Raw genomic sequence first — 13988 nt, 5'->3', positions numbered from 1 at the left:
TTTGAGACCTAAAGAATGATGTGACTTGTCCTTAAAAATGACCCAGTGGGGCTGAAGAGGTAGCTGGTTGGCTAGGATCAAATTTGGTTCCTAGCACCTACATTGGTGGCTTACAATATCCTGTAACTCCAGCTTAGGGGATCTGATGCCCTTTTCTGGCCTCTCTGGGTACCTGAACCTTCACACACACACACACACACACACACACACACACACACACACACACACACACACACACACACACAAGCTGGAGATGGTTCAGTGGCTAAAAGCAATTCCTGCTTTCCAGAGGACCTGAGTTCAGTGACTGGACATATTGGACAGTTCACAATGCTTAATAAGTCCAGCTCCAGGGAATCTGACACCCTCTTCCGGCCTCCTTGTATACCCACTTGAATATATGCATAATTAAAAGTAAAACAAAATAGAAGATCCAAAGACGGAGCAGCAGATGAACTTACTGTCATATAGGTTCTGTTACATGTATATAAATGACACTCAAAATAATGCTTTAAGTAAGGAACACTTGTTAAAGTCAAGAAGTAGAAATACCAAATATGGTTAAGGAGTGTTCATTTCACAAGGTCATTCAGAAATCCAAGTATCTCTATCTATAGATATATATGTTGTATCTATAATACAACATTGCCCTGACCTCCATGGTCCAGCATGGCATACAGTAACTCCCACATCCACATTCTAGGCAGGAGGGTAGAAAATGAAGACCTGTTGGGTATCTACATCTGTCAAGATTTATCCCAGAGGTGAACATTTCAATTTCTCTCACATGCAATTGGCCAATTGTTAGTGACATGGCCATAGGTAGCTCTAAGAAGGTCGGAGGATGCGGTATTCATACTGAGCCTTCATGGTATTATTTTACCAATGAGAGGTTCTATTATTACAGAAAAGGAGGGTAAAACTTCAGCGGACAACTCATCCATTGTCCTTGCTTCTCAAGGTAGCAGACTGAAACCTGAGCATACAGGCTTAGATGTGAGCATGATATATTTTCTCTGAGGTCCCAGTCTTGGTTAGTATGTGGACAGGAGAACTTCCTCTTAGAGTTGCTAGGCACTGTAACATTGATTTGGAGAACTGACTTAAAGCTAGAACTACTCTTTACTTAGAATGACATTGTTGAGAAGAGGGACAACTTGTATTTAATTCCACTGTTAACGTTTATATTCACAAATAAGCAGGGAAAAGGACAGGACCGAGTGAGAGTTTAAAGGTCTTTCTCAGGGCAGGTTGCTACAGTCAGAACTGTATGTCCGGCAGAAGCCAGCATGCCTGCCCGATAGTTCCTCTGGGCTTTTGTAGAAAATGCAATGGCCTGTAAGGAGGTCAGAGAGGCCTTGAGGCTAAAGAAGATAGGGAAAAGAGCAAGGAAAATTTACCGATGACAAGTTCAAGGGCAAACTGGGTGCAAGTTCAAAGCTGAAGAAATAGCTGGCGAGATGGAGGGCTCGTGTGTATGTGCTCTCTTGCAACATGCTACCAGAGGCACAGAGTAACAGGGCTCTGAGGCACCGGTGGCGAAGGCAGAGGCTAACTTCCAGAGACTGGCAGATGGGTCAGAGCCTCCTGGGGCCATCACTGCCCAGCTTGCCAGGCCGACTTCTCCAAAATGCACTTTCTAAAGCAAATAGTCCTCAGGCAGCAGATTTCCTAGGACAGCAGTGCTTGGCTGAGCCTCACAGCTGCACATCTGTAACAGCTTGTCATGGGCATTCTCTGGTCTTGTCCTCTCAGATGTCTTCTAATGATAGATATGCCACCCAAGTCACCTGCCTACATCATGGGCTACTCTGGTTTAAAATATATGTGTATTTGTTTTCCTTCTAGAGCTATTGTGATTAATTTAAGGTGAGGCAAGCCTGGGGAGACATCTTTCAGGCAGCTCCAGGCCTGTTTACTGCTGTGCCCACTACAGTAATCTTCCCTAGGTTCTTGCCTGAACAACTGCAAATCAATGTTTTCACTTAAGATCCCCAGGGACACAGTGGACCAGCCTTCTCAAGTTCTCCCTGTTTCTTTATTTCCCAGAACTCTCCTTCTGGCTTGACCAAGCAGTGTTTCCAGCCATCTACAGCCTGAGTGTCTTAGTACATCCTCAGGCCCGTTGGTGCCTGTTCCTGCATTGTGATAATTTTATACAGAGTTTTTAGGGCATTTGTCTTGTTTTTGAGGTGCTGGGGAGTGAACCCACAGTTTTTCACACTATTGACAATCACTCTACCAGTGATCTATACCTCCATGTGTTGATCCCATTGTATGAGAATATGACCACTACCATAATTTTGAGCCAAATTTGAATCAAACTTTAATTAAATACTGGCCAGGATGATGGACTCTGGCCAGGTCCATCCCAGATTCCCCAGGAAATGGCAACAAGTCATACTTTGCCAAGGTTTACAAAGGCAAACCCATAAGATTAAGCATTTCCCACCAAGTTCGATCAGGGGCAAACTTACATCCTGATGTGCTTCCTGCCTGCGTACCTCCCACCTACATGCGATCAAACATTTCTGGTTCAGTTCAGTCAAACAAACTTTTTTAGGGGAGCAAGAACACATGGCTTGTTATCTCATATAAACAATAGCCTCCAGCATTTCAGGAACTATCTGTCCTTAGGCAAGGGGCTTACAGGTTAGAGGCTTTTTTGTTTCATGCACAGTAATTAAAACTTAAAATGTAACTTTGGTTCTCACACATGCCCAGCCTACTTTTTACTTTTCTGGGGAGGGGGTGAGTAGGAAGGAAGAGTCCATTCCAGCTTAGAATTTGGGGGTATAGTCCATCAGGGCAGGGAAGGGAGAATGGTGGGACACCAGCCATCTGGTGACGCTGTGTATGCACAGTCCAAGATCCCGGCTCTGGAAATAATGCTTTAAAAAAAAAAAACTTGAGAAAGGGCTCACTAAATTGTTTGGAAGAGGGCTTGAATTTACTCTGTAGCTTAAGCAGTTCTTGAACTTGGGATCATGCCTCAACCTCCCTAGTGGCTGAGATTACAGGTGTGTACCATCAGGCCAGCTCCTTGTTGACATTTAACACCCCCCCCACACACACACACACCACACACATTTTTCTCTCTCTCAGGTCTTCCTCTCTGAGAGTCTGTGTCAGCTGCTAAGGGTGCTGCTTGCTTGCTCTCCATTCAGACGGCCTAAACTTAAGTTCTCCCTCATTTTCCTCATTTACAGCATGCCGTTGGACAAGGACCTCACTTCCTGTGCCTGTGGCTTTCTGTCTATTGTAGTGACAATAACAGTGTAGTGATCCTGTGAACTTTAAATGACTCAGTATTTGTAAAAGACTTTGGACAGTACCTGTCATGCAGAAAGCTCCAAGCACTGTGAATGTGGACTATTGTCACCAGAAGGGTCAGTCACTGTCACGTCTCTAGAAGTGCTTTGTTGGAGTCTCCTTCAAATTGAGATGTAGTGAGAATCTACTGGTACCTGTGACCTGCCCTCTCTTGGTCTGATAATGATGTGTCTCTTTATTTGAGGGAACTTCTGTTAAAAGTAGCTTTATTGAGCTTGGTCATACACAGATACCAGGGCAGGGGAATCGTGATACTTCATCTCTGCAATGGCTGACTGGTTCAAAGTGTGGGGCTGGGATCCAAACAGGGCCAATTGGAGCACCTCTCAGTGTGGCAAGCAGACGCTAGCATGAGACTGCACTCTGCAGCTGCTGCTGCACTGAGATAATGAAAGCCTTGCAACAGAACAGCCATCCTGCCTGTCTGCACAGAGCAAGCTCATCAGAAACGGAACTACTGAGGCTGATAGCCAAAGAGAAAAGGTCTGAGAGGCCTTGTGGTACGAGGGAAAAGACAGAAAGAGAACAAAGCCTCATAACAGAGTTTGGGGGCTGGCATTCCTAAAGCCCCTCTTACGCAGACCTTCCCTGTCTGGATGCCGAGACTTCCTTCTTGGCTTACAGCAGTTTGAGTCCTTCATGTTGAATTTGTGCTCACCCTCTGCCTCCCTTCCTTCAGTGCCCTTCTTTCTAGAACAAAGGAGTGAGGAGGGCTGCTGGACCCTGCCTCTCTTCTCTTCTGGGTTCACTTTTTCCTCCAGGCTGTTTCCTTTGTCTTTGCTTTCACCGATGGTAACGTCTTCATTTCTTCCTCGTTTCTTCCCAAGCCTCTGCTTACTTTCCCCTGTGCCCTCCCCTTACACCCCTGCTTTCCTTTAAGCAGAAACGTCCACCTCAGCTCCCGCTTTGACTCTTGTTGTCCATCTTTGCAGCTGATACCCTTCGTTTTTCTTCTCAAACTCAGGTCATTTGCAAAACATGTTCCTGTTTTACATGGCTGTTACATGCCAACACTCTTGCTAAATGTATTTTTTAAAGTACAAAAGATGATACTCTGTTATGTTTTATATCCTAAACATTTCCTGGTGTCATATTTTGCTCTGATGGTTTATTGCTTTCAGCACTGGCTGTCCCATGTATCAAATCAAACAATCAGTTCAAAGATGAAAAACACAGCAAGTATTTAACTAATCTTCCTTGTGCCAGCAATTCTGTTTCTCTCCAAGAGTCAGACCAGTTCCTTTATCTGGGCCTGTTAAATTCTCACAGCCATTCAGGGGAAATTATAGCACTCTTTCCTACATTATAATTCCAGGTTAATAAATGTAGGAGTGAAGAATATAGAAAAGTCAGTGTTGGACAAATACTATAATAATAATTATTGCAGTTGAGAACCATTGACGAATGCTAAAATTGCTGGATAAACTATAACAAGTATGTATGTATGTATGTGTGTGTGTATGTATGTTTGTGGTTTCAAAGAATTTCCCGAAAGATATATGGGTAACTGTGCATTGTAGAAACCCAGACAACATCTCCTTAACCTAGCAATCAAGATTAGCAGCACCACTATTAATAACAATAGCATTAGGCAATCATAATATGATTCACCCAAGAGTGTACAGTTTCCTTCTGTGATGTTCTTGGCAAAAGCTACAGCTTCCATCTAGTCATGAAAAATCATCATGTAAAGTCAGATAGAAGGACCTCCTGTGATAACATTGACCTTGACCAGTACCAAGGACTGGGCCCTTCACACCTGCCAAGGTAATGAAGGACAAGGAAAGACAGGAAATGTTGCATACTGGATGAGATTAAAGAGACCGATGTCCAAATGAGTGTGACCCTAGACTGGATCCTGGACAAGAAGGACAATGGAGGACAACTGGTGAAATCTGGGGAGAGAACTTTATTGATATTTGTTTTCTAACTTGGATCATTGCACTGATTTGCTGTCTAGGTTATAGCTGAAGCCTCTGGGTTTTTTAAAGCTATGCTTCCTAATGTGTGAGATTTAAGAGTAGGTCTAACAACATAGTAAAGGAGGAAAGAGTCATCTATCAACGAAGGCCATGGGAACAGCTTCAGCTTGTCTCACTAATCTTCTGTATTAAGTCTTTACAAGGGCTGCAACCACTGCAGATACTTGAGAGGTATCTGTATTGGTCTGTGCTTCCTAGATAGAAGATCAGCAGGCCAGGAAAGGGCCAGATGTGGCCTGTGCTCTGTGTCCACCCCCTCCGCCCCATCTCTGTCGTGATGACCTAGTTCCTTCAGGCTCTGATGGGTTCTGTACCCATGAACTTGAACATATGTTATGAACTTCATTAGCTCTGCTGCTGTGGAGACAAGGGGTGCCTGTGAGAGCTTGCTCTGTGATTGTGCACAGCCTAGATGTATAGAGGAGTTGACCACAGGTTAGCCCCTCGGCAAGCAGTGCAGAGAGGCTTTCATTAGCTCCTCAGACGTCCTGGCAGGATGCGGCACCAGATGTCCTTGACAAAGCCTGCTGAATTATACATCCGTGAGCAGTTCTCTCTTCCTTCTGTCTTTCACTTGCCCTGTCCCACCACTCTTGGAATCACATTCATGAAGAAATTACTTGCTCACCATTCACTCATTTTTAAACACAACTCAGGCTAAGATGCCTTTAAGTGAGACCACATAGAGTTAGGACTAGCAAGGAAAATCCAGGGAATTTCCTTTGGTGATGAGACCCTCTGCTGGCCTTTGTTCTCTGTCTATTAGTTACCTTTCTATGGTAATAACCAAGTATGTCATGTTACTTGAGAAGAGGCTTACTGTGGCTCATAGTTTATAGGTTCTGACACATGATCAATTGTCCCTATCCCTTTAGGTCTGCGAAGAAGCAGCACATCATGATGGGAACTCAGAGTTGAGCAAACAGTCACTTCATGGTTAGGAGGTAAAACAGGAAAAAGAAGGACCCACAGGTGTCTCTAGCCCCTTAAGGATGACCCTAACCTTCCAAAGACCTCCCATGAGGCTAACACTTGAGTGTTTCAGATGCAGACTCCAGCAGTGCCCCTCATTCCTTCTACTTTATTTTGTTAAAAATCTGAAATAGATAGAGTTTCATTATGAGACCCAGGCTGATCTCAAGCGCACAGTCCTCCCATCCCTACATCACTAATGCGCGAAGTACAAGTGTGTTCCACCACACTCCATTGTTTTCTCTCCATTTCAGTGGAAGGCATATAACTACTCCAGTATCAGCTTCCTCCTCCTTTTCCTCTTCTTCTTTTTTGACCTGGCTTCCTGCTGGAGGTGGAGACCCAATCCTTTATCAACATTTATTCTGATTTTTCGGCCACCCTGAAGTTGACATCATCAACCCCCTTCCATTTTCCTTCTCTGTCAGTCTTCCATTTACAGCTAATGGCTCATCCTTACTAGCTCCCGCATTCCCATCCCCGCCCCACCCCCTCGACAGAAGCCGAAGAAATCAGAGCTGTTCAAACAGTTTTCCTGCTCCGTTTAAACCAACTTCGGCTGGGCAGTGGTTACTGCTGCTCTTACAGCTCTCCTGCAGATTCAGCCTTTCTTGACCTTCCGACCTAGCTCCACTTGCTACTGAGTTTCCTGTCTGTGTTCTCTGCCTGGCAGCTCTCCCCACACACTTGGGCTTCTGTCACACCAGTCACTTGTGCAAGCTCTTTAGATTGAAGCAGTAATACCATGAAACACGAGGGCAGCTGATCAGCGGAGCAGTCCTAGAGGGCTGCCTGGCTTGTTCAAGATTACAAGTTGTTCATTTGGTAAACATTTACTGTGTGCTAAACATGTGCTACTCTTTCTTCTAGGTGCTAGGTAAATACCACTGAATGAAACAGAGAAGAACTTCCTGCCCACATGTGGCTTACAGTCCAGGAAATGGCAATTTAGTCACAGAGGTTGGACACAAATACTGCATCTCTTCTAAAATACAGGTTAAGGAGCTAGAGAGATAGCTCAGCAGTTATGAGCACTGGTTGCTCTTGTGAGGACCTGGTTCAATTCCCAGCACCCACATGGTAGCTCACAACAGTTTGTAACTCCAGTCCCAGGGGTTCTGATGTCTCCTTCTGGCCTCATGCAAGTGGTATACAAACATACATTCAGGTAAAAACTAAAATATAAATTAAGCATGCTCAGTGGGAAATATGAAATCCAAACACTGCAAAATCTGTAAGTCTTTGACCACTGATATGGTATTATAAATAGAAAGTTTTACCCGATTTCGTGTGGTGATCCACAGTCAAAATGCAGGTGCACAAACATTCTAGAAAATTGCCTTTAGGCTATGTGTGTACATGTATATGAATTACAAATGAATCGCATGTTTAGACTTGGGCTGTAACCTCAAGATTTTTCATTATGCATATGCAAGTCCAAAACAACTTTACATTCAAATGCTTCTCCCTCAGAGTTTTGGCTAACGGCTGCTCACTGCAGTCTTCCCCTGCATCTCATTCTCTTGACAAGGTGGGAAGAGCACCCAGTCTTTATCACTAACTTTATCTATTTATCACTAACTTTGCTTGTTAATATTTGACTCATGATTAAAATTGATTTTTGAGATTCACATGTACACCTGTAATCCTTGCATTGAGGAGGCTGAGGAAGGGGAATCACTCAAGCTCAAGGCCAGTGTGGGCTGCATAGCAAGACCCTGTCTCAAAAAAAAAAAAATCAAATATGGCTAAGAGATGGCTCAGTGGTGGTTAAGAGTACATACTGCTCTTCCAGGGGACCTGCTTCCAATACTTCCTCCCATATCAGGCAGGTCCAGGGAATCAAAATGCTCTTTCTCATCTCTGTGGGCACTTACACACATATGCACACACACATATGCACACACACACATATGCACACACACATGTACACACACAGATTGTGTCTTTGGCCTACTTCCCTCCACCACCCCACACTCTTCTCTCTTGAGGCATTCCTGGATACTCTGATGATTTATCCGTGACAGAATTTAGAATCACCTAGGAGACACACCTGTGGATTTAACTGAGAAGGGTAACTACCCCCTTTCTGTCTCTCCTGGAACTGTGCAATCCGAAGGGCAGGAGGTGGCCTCTGGAACATGTTTTCATTCTAAGCTACAGCTTGTAACCATTGACAACGAGTATGATAGAGTCATCCTTACTTCCTTTCGCTCCTTGAAAAGGCAGTGAAAAAAAATGACTGCTTTTCAGGTCAGCACACACTCTCTTTGAGAATTTATCACTTTTAAAAACTAAGGTATTTATATTAGGGGTCTGTGTAGACCACTCTCCAACTCAACTCTCTTCTAACAGAAGTGTAAGAAAGGGCATCTCCATTTCTTTTGTTATTTGTGCAGGGTCTTGCTATGTAGTTGTGGTAGTTTGAATGTAATTGGCCCACACAAGCTCATAGAGAATGGCACCATTAGGAGGTGTGGCCTTGTTGAAGTAGGTGTAGCCTTGTTGGAGGAAGTGTGTTACCGTGTGTGTGGTCTTTGAGGTCTCTTTTGCTCAAGCTTCACTCAATGTGATACTCAGACCATTTTCCTATTGCCTATAGGATGTAGGACTCTCAGCTCCTTCTCCAGCACCATGTCTGCCTGCACACTGCCATGTCTCGCCATGATGATAATGGACTGATTCTCTAAACTGTAAGTGAGCCACCCCAATTAAATGTGTCCCTTTACAAGAGCTGCCATGATCATGGTGTCTCTTCACAGCAATAGAAACCCTAACTAAGGCAGTAGTGCTTGCTGACTTCAAACTTACCATGTAGACCAGCCTGTCTTAGAACTTGTGGCATTTCTTCTGCCTCTCTACCTCCCAAATGCTGGGATTACTTACAGGTACAAACTGTTATGTCCAACTTCCATTTGTTGTACTTGAATAGTAGAGAGTTGACTTACATTTTACCCAAGGTTCCTTATAACCCTTGTTTTCTTTCTTTCCATGGTACATGTCCCAGAGACCAAAGCCAATCTGAGGGCTGTAAGATCTGGTCCATGTGGAAGATAGGGTCCTCAAAAAGTTGCCTTTAGGGATCATTTGCTTGGGATTAAATATTAACCTTTTTTCTTTGTTTCCTTTAGGTGTTAGGGATGACTCCAAGGCCCGTGAGTGCTGACTAAGCATATGTTCTGCCACTGGGCTGAACATCTAGCATCTACCTTTCAACAACTTTTTAAAATGTAAATGCTTTCTAGGAAGAGATGATATTTAACTTTAAACATTATTGACTTTTATTACGTCAGTCGCGTCTATCAGAAAGAAGTGGGCAGAATGAACCCTAAACTTCCCTTGTAAAAGGGGAGGCAGAAAACCTTGAAAGATAAGAGGGGCCTCCAGTAGAAATCAGTGTGATAATCTCAAGGACCAGCCAAGGCTGGCTGACTGTGATCCTGAGGATGTCATTAAGGGTGACATTGGTAGGGCAAAGGGAGACTTTAAAGGTTGTGTTTTCTGTCCCAGGGGCTTTGTTCTGACTTCCTGTGATGTCAAGGGTTGCAGTGTTGTTTCTGGGCATCCCTTCGACTGCTGTGTCCTCAGGTTAAGCTGTGTGCCTCAGAGATACCCACTTTGAGCTAGACACATACAGATATTCATTTGGCTACAAGGAGAAGGAGCCACAGGATGGCTTAGATAGAACTAATTTTCATTTTGATTTTCTCCTAAATCAGAGAAGAAAAGCACAACAATGAAAATGTGATCCATTTGATGGAGTGTGGAAAGGGTCCCCAATGTCTCCCTTTATGTGACTTATGGAGGCCTTTCCAGAGCTCAGTGCTGTCACCAGGCTGCAAAGTCAGAAAAATAAGAAAACCAAACCAACTAACCAAAGGAGCAAACAAAGCCAACAACTTGCACTGGAACATGAGGCGGTGACTTTACTACCCGGGAAGCTCTTCTGCCTGGTTTTACAGCCTTGAAATTTGTATTGTGTCAGCCCTGGGATACAGTTCTCCTTATCTATACTTAAGTTTCTGGGCTGTTTTCTATTGTGATGCCTGCCAAGGACGGTGGCCCCAGCATGTGCCTGCCTTTAGGTGGTGGGATGCACTTCTGTCAGTAGTGGTGGCCCATTCCGGGGGAACTTGACAGGACATCTGTTGGCCTTTGGGGGCAGGAAGCATTTCATACACTCTCCAAAGGAGGCAGGGCTCCAGGCAGTGTCTCTTTTAAAATATTTTTCAGTGTTAAAAGAAAATAAGAAATGTACAATGCATGTTACTTGATGTAGCTTTAAACTAGTCTCTAATTTCAATGAGACAGAGGTGTCAGTGGGTAGACCTATGATTTATTCTCTATAATTTCATGTGTCATTGTTTGGAATGCCTGGATGTGATCCCAAGGAACGTAAACTGCCTTTAAAATTAGAATTCTCATGGTTGCTTTCCCCGTTGATAAGCTTTAAAAAATGCGGCAGAACTTTAAGGCGTCCCCTCTTGTGCTGAGGGGCCAAGACTCGGCAACAGATTTCCTTCTTTCTGTAACAGCCTCCCCTGTCTCTGGAGCAGGCTATTGCTGGGGGTGGTGTCTTCCAATACCATTGCTTGGCCTGTGCAGTGTTTTTTAAAAGTGGAAGTTTTTCAGTTTTTATTGTTGAATGTGCAGTTTTGCTAAATCCACAATGGGAGTTCCCAAGGTAGAAATGAACTCAATTTTGCCATTTCTGGTCCAGTGGTGCCCAGATTTTGGCATGCGTTCACATCACCTGGGAAGCTTTCTAATATACATTATCTAGTATTATGTAGCAGATGACTTCATTGATAGAGTTGAGTCTGGAAGATTTTCAGAATATATAAGCTTTGTTCTGGGGTCCACACTTTGAGGGACCCTTTTACCTAGGAACAGGGCTTGTCGACCTCCGTATAATTGCCATTTTGGTCAGGTGAGTATTTCAGGCTATTCTCAATATAGTAGATTATTCCTGGCCTCTCTCCACTAGATATCAGAAGCATTACCATGTTCCCTCCAGTTGTGACAAACAAAGATGTCCCCAGTGTTATTGATTGGTGGGAGGTGACCTTGGTGGATTGGAGCCAAGGGACCCTAGAGAGTCATGCCACTCTCGTGGAGAATTCATTGGAGGAGAGGAGGGAAGAGATGCAGAGTATGCCTCTGGAGATAAGAGTTGAGGAGAGAGGAGGAGACGAGATGGGAAGAACCGGGCCTAGTGTGCAGAGAGAAAGAGATGGGGAGGGGTTCGCCTTTAATAAGGGGATTTAGCACATGTGCATAGAGACTACGCAGCCTGCAGGGTATGCACATAGAGTATGTCCTCCTTGGCTGACTAAGCATTTGCCTGAATACTGACAGTGCATGTGACTGTAGGACCCTGGGGCTGGCTAGGGGATGCTGGAAATGCTAGCACCCAGACTCTGGCAGGTGTCTCCATGCATGGTAGATTTGAAATCTACTGCATTAGAATGCTCTCAATGTGAGCATCCTGGACACCTGAGCATTTCTATGGTGATGGATTTTGTATTCGACCTTCTCATCTCAAATGCAATTTTGTATAATGAAATTGGGTGTTTTTTGTTTTTGTTTTTGTTTTGTCATACAGGGTTCAAACTAAGGGCCTATGATTATTTCCAAAGTCAGACAGTTTTTTAAAATCTAACCAGAACAGTTTAAAAAGATTAAAAAAAAAAACAACTATGTGTATGTGTGTCTTTGTATGTGCTACATGTGTGTAAGTGCCTTAGGAGGCCAGAAGAGAGGGTTGGACCACTAGAGTTGTAGTTACAGGTGGTATGAGCTGCTCAGTGTAGGTTCTGGGAACAGAACTCCAGTTCTCTGTGAAAGCAGCAAGTACTGCTGATGAGCCTTTATCCAACCCGCAAAACAGTTTATGTTTGTTTTTAATTTACTAAAATCAGTTTTGAATATTTATAATTTGTGATACTGCTAGGTTTACCCACACCTGCCAACACCTGCCCACATCTGTCCACATCCCTGTGAGATAAGAATCGCCTGGATCTAGAGAGAACTACACTGAGGGTGCACACTCACAGCTGGGGTCTCGTCTGGTGCCTTATTACATCATCAGCCGGCAACTGCGTCTCAGCCTAAAAGCCGGACATGCATCCCCACGCTCTTCCTCTGCGTCTCTCTCTCTGTCCTATCCCTCTTCTCTCCAATAAAGCCCATTCTAACTCTGGTAACCATGGCTCGTGACTCTTCCACTCGTGACTCTTCTGCCCAGACCAAACCAGCACTGTATACCTTCTCGCTTTCGCCACTGCATGAATGCCCAGTGGACAGACTCCTTCCCTCACAGAACCTGACCTGGTCTTTGGGTCCTAGGTTCCCTACTTTGTTTTAGAGGGGTACAAGCAGTAGCTGAGGCAGAAAGGCTACATGGAATAATTCTGTGAGGGGTGGGTATTTTGATGCTAGTTCTTAGATGTATGCAAAGATTAAGTCAGATGTTGTAAGGTAAAGGGCCAAATGTCTTGATTTCCTGTGATCATGCTGGCTTCTCACTTTGAAATATATTTATATTGTGTTTTTACCTTTTCTTCTGTTCTGGTAAAGCCTTCATGGAAAAATTTAGCTCCCTTTGACAGTTTACTGTGGTGATATTTTATTTGTTCTGAAATGTGGTGATATTTTATTTGTGCTTTAATAAATAAAGCTTGCCTGGAGATCAGAGGGATAGGAACAGCCATTATAAGTAAACAAAGAAGTCAGGCAACGTAGCACACGCCTTTAATCCTGTCACTTGTCAGGCAGGAATCTGTCTGAATCTCTGTGAGTTTAAGGCCACACTGGAAACAGCCAGGCGTGGTGGCACACACTGTAAATTCCAACACTAGTTAACCATGGAGGTCTGGAGGTCTGTACAGACAGACAGGAAGTGACAGAACTGGGCAGGAAGAAGAAGTGATGTAGCTGGACAGAGAGAGCGAATCAGATGGCAGAACAGCAAGGCATATAGGTGTGGGTAGACAGGAAGTGACTCGCATTTGGAAGCTGCAGAGTTGGTGAGGTAAGGTTAGCTGCAGCTTTCCCTATTTCCCTGATCTCTCCCAGGCATTCACCCCTATATCTGGCTCCATGTTTTTTATTTAATAAGACCATTTAGAAATTCATCTACAATTTACCACACCCCACAAATGCTTTTTGTCTTGTTATAATGTCTTTCTGTGGTAAGAACTCTCTCAAGTGCTGGTTCTTAATCTGGCTAATGACCATTTTTAGGGACCAGAGAAAGGAAAGGATAATGAATGTGGTGTACTATGCTATCAGAGGAGTGGGAATTCCACGTGTGATGGTGAGACAGTGGACTTGGATGGACTGTACAGAAGTGGAGGAAAAAGCCACTGGATGAGATTCATGTTAGGTGTATAGCCTGTTCTTCATCTAACTCTTCCTACTTCTTTCCTCCCCTCCCTCCCTCCCTTCCTCCCTCCCTTCCTTCTAATTTAGTCTAATTATTTTATTCTGCTCCATTCCATGGCAAATTGCCATCAGTGTGATGTCACTACATATTTCAAAAATAAATCATACACTGTTTACAGCTCTAAAGGTGGTAGAACCCAGGAGAATGGAGCCTAAAAACAAGGTGGACCAAAGTCTTGTACAATAGCTAACTTTATTCAGAGCACCAGACAATTTATACTCTGAGAGCTAAGAAGAATCACATGAGCAAAGTGT

At 44.0% G+C, this 13988-nt stretch overlaps 1 long non-coding RNA gene across 2 annotated transcripts in view; it reads left to right on the top strand.

Annotated features, from left to right (window-relative positions):
- The window catches only part of LOC121822365 (uncharacterized), a 70926-nt gene extending 57596 nt beyond the window's left edge, over nt 1-13330 (top strand). Inside the window, exons 3-5 of one of the 2 annotated variants that reach the window (XR_006063409.2) lie at nt 7158-7247; nt 8890-8980; nt 9419-13330. This is a non-coding gene — a long non-coding RNA (uncharacterized LOC121822365). The remainder of the gene's footprint in view (nt 1-7157; nt 7248-8889; nt 8981-9418) is intronic. The other variant, XR_006063413.2, reaches the window with a different exon arrangement.
- The last annotated feature ends 658 nt before the right edge of the window (nt 13331-13988 follow it).

The sequence above is a fragment of the Peromyscus maniculatus genome, chromosome 14 (assembly GCF_049852395.1).
Source record: "Peromyscus maniculatus bairdii isolate BWxNUB_F1_BW_parent chromosome 14, HU_Pman_BW_mat_3.1, whole genome shotgun sequence".
NCBI lineage: Eukaryota > Metazoa > Chordata > Mammalia > Rodentia > Cricetidae > Peromyscus > Peromyscus maniculatus.
Note: the sequence above shows the minus strand (reverse complement) of the source record. Positions and strands in the feature narration are given on the sequence as shown.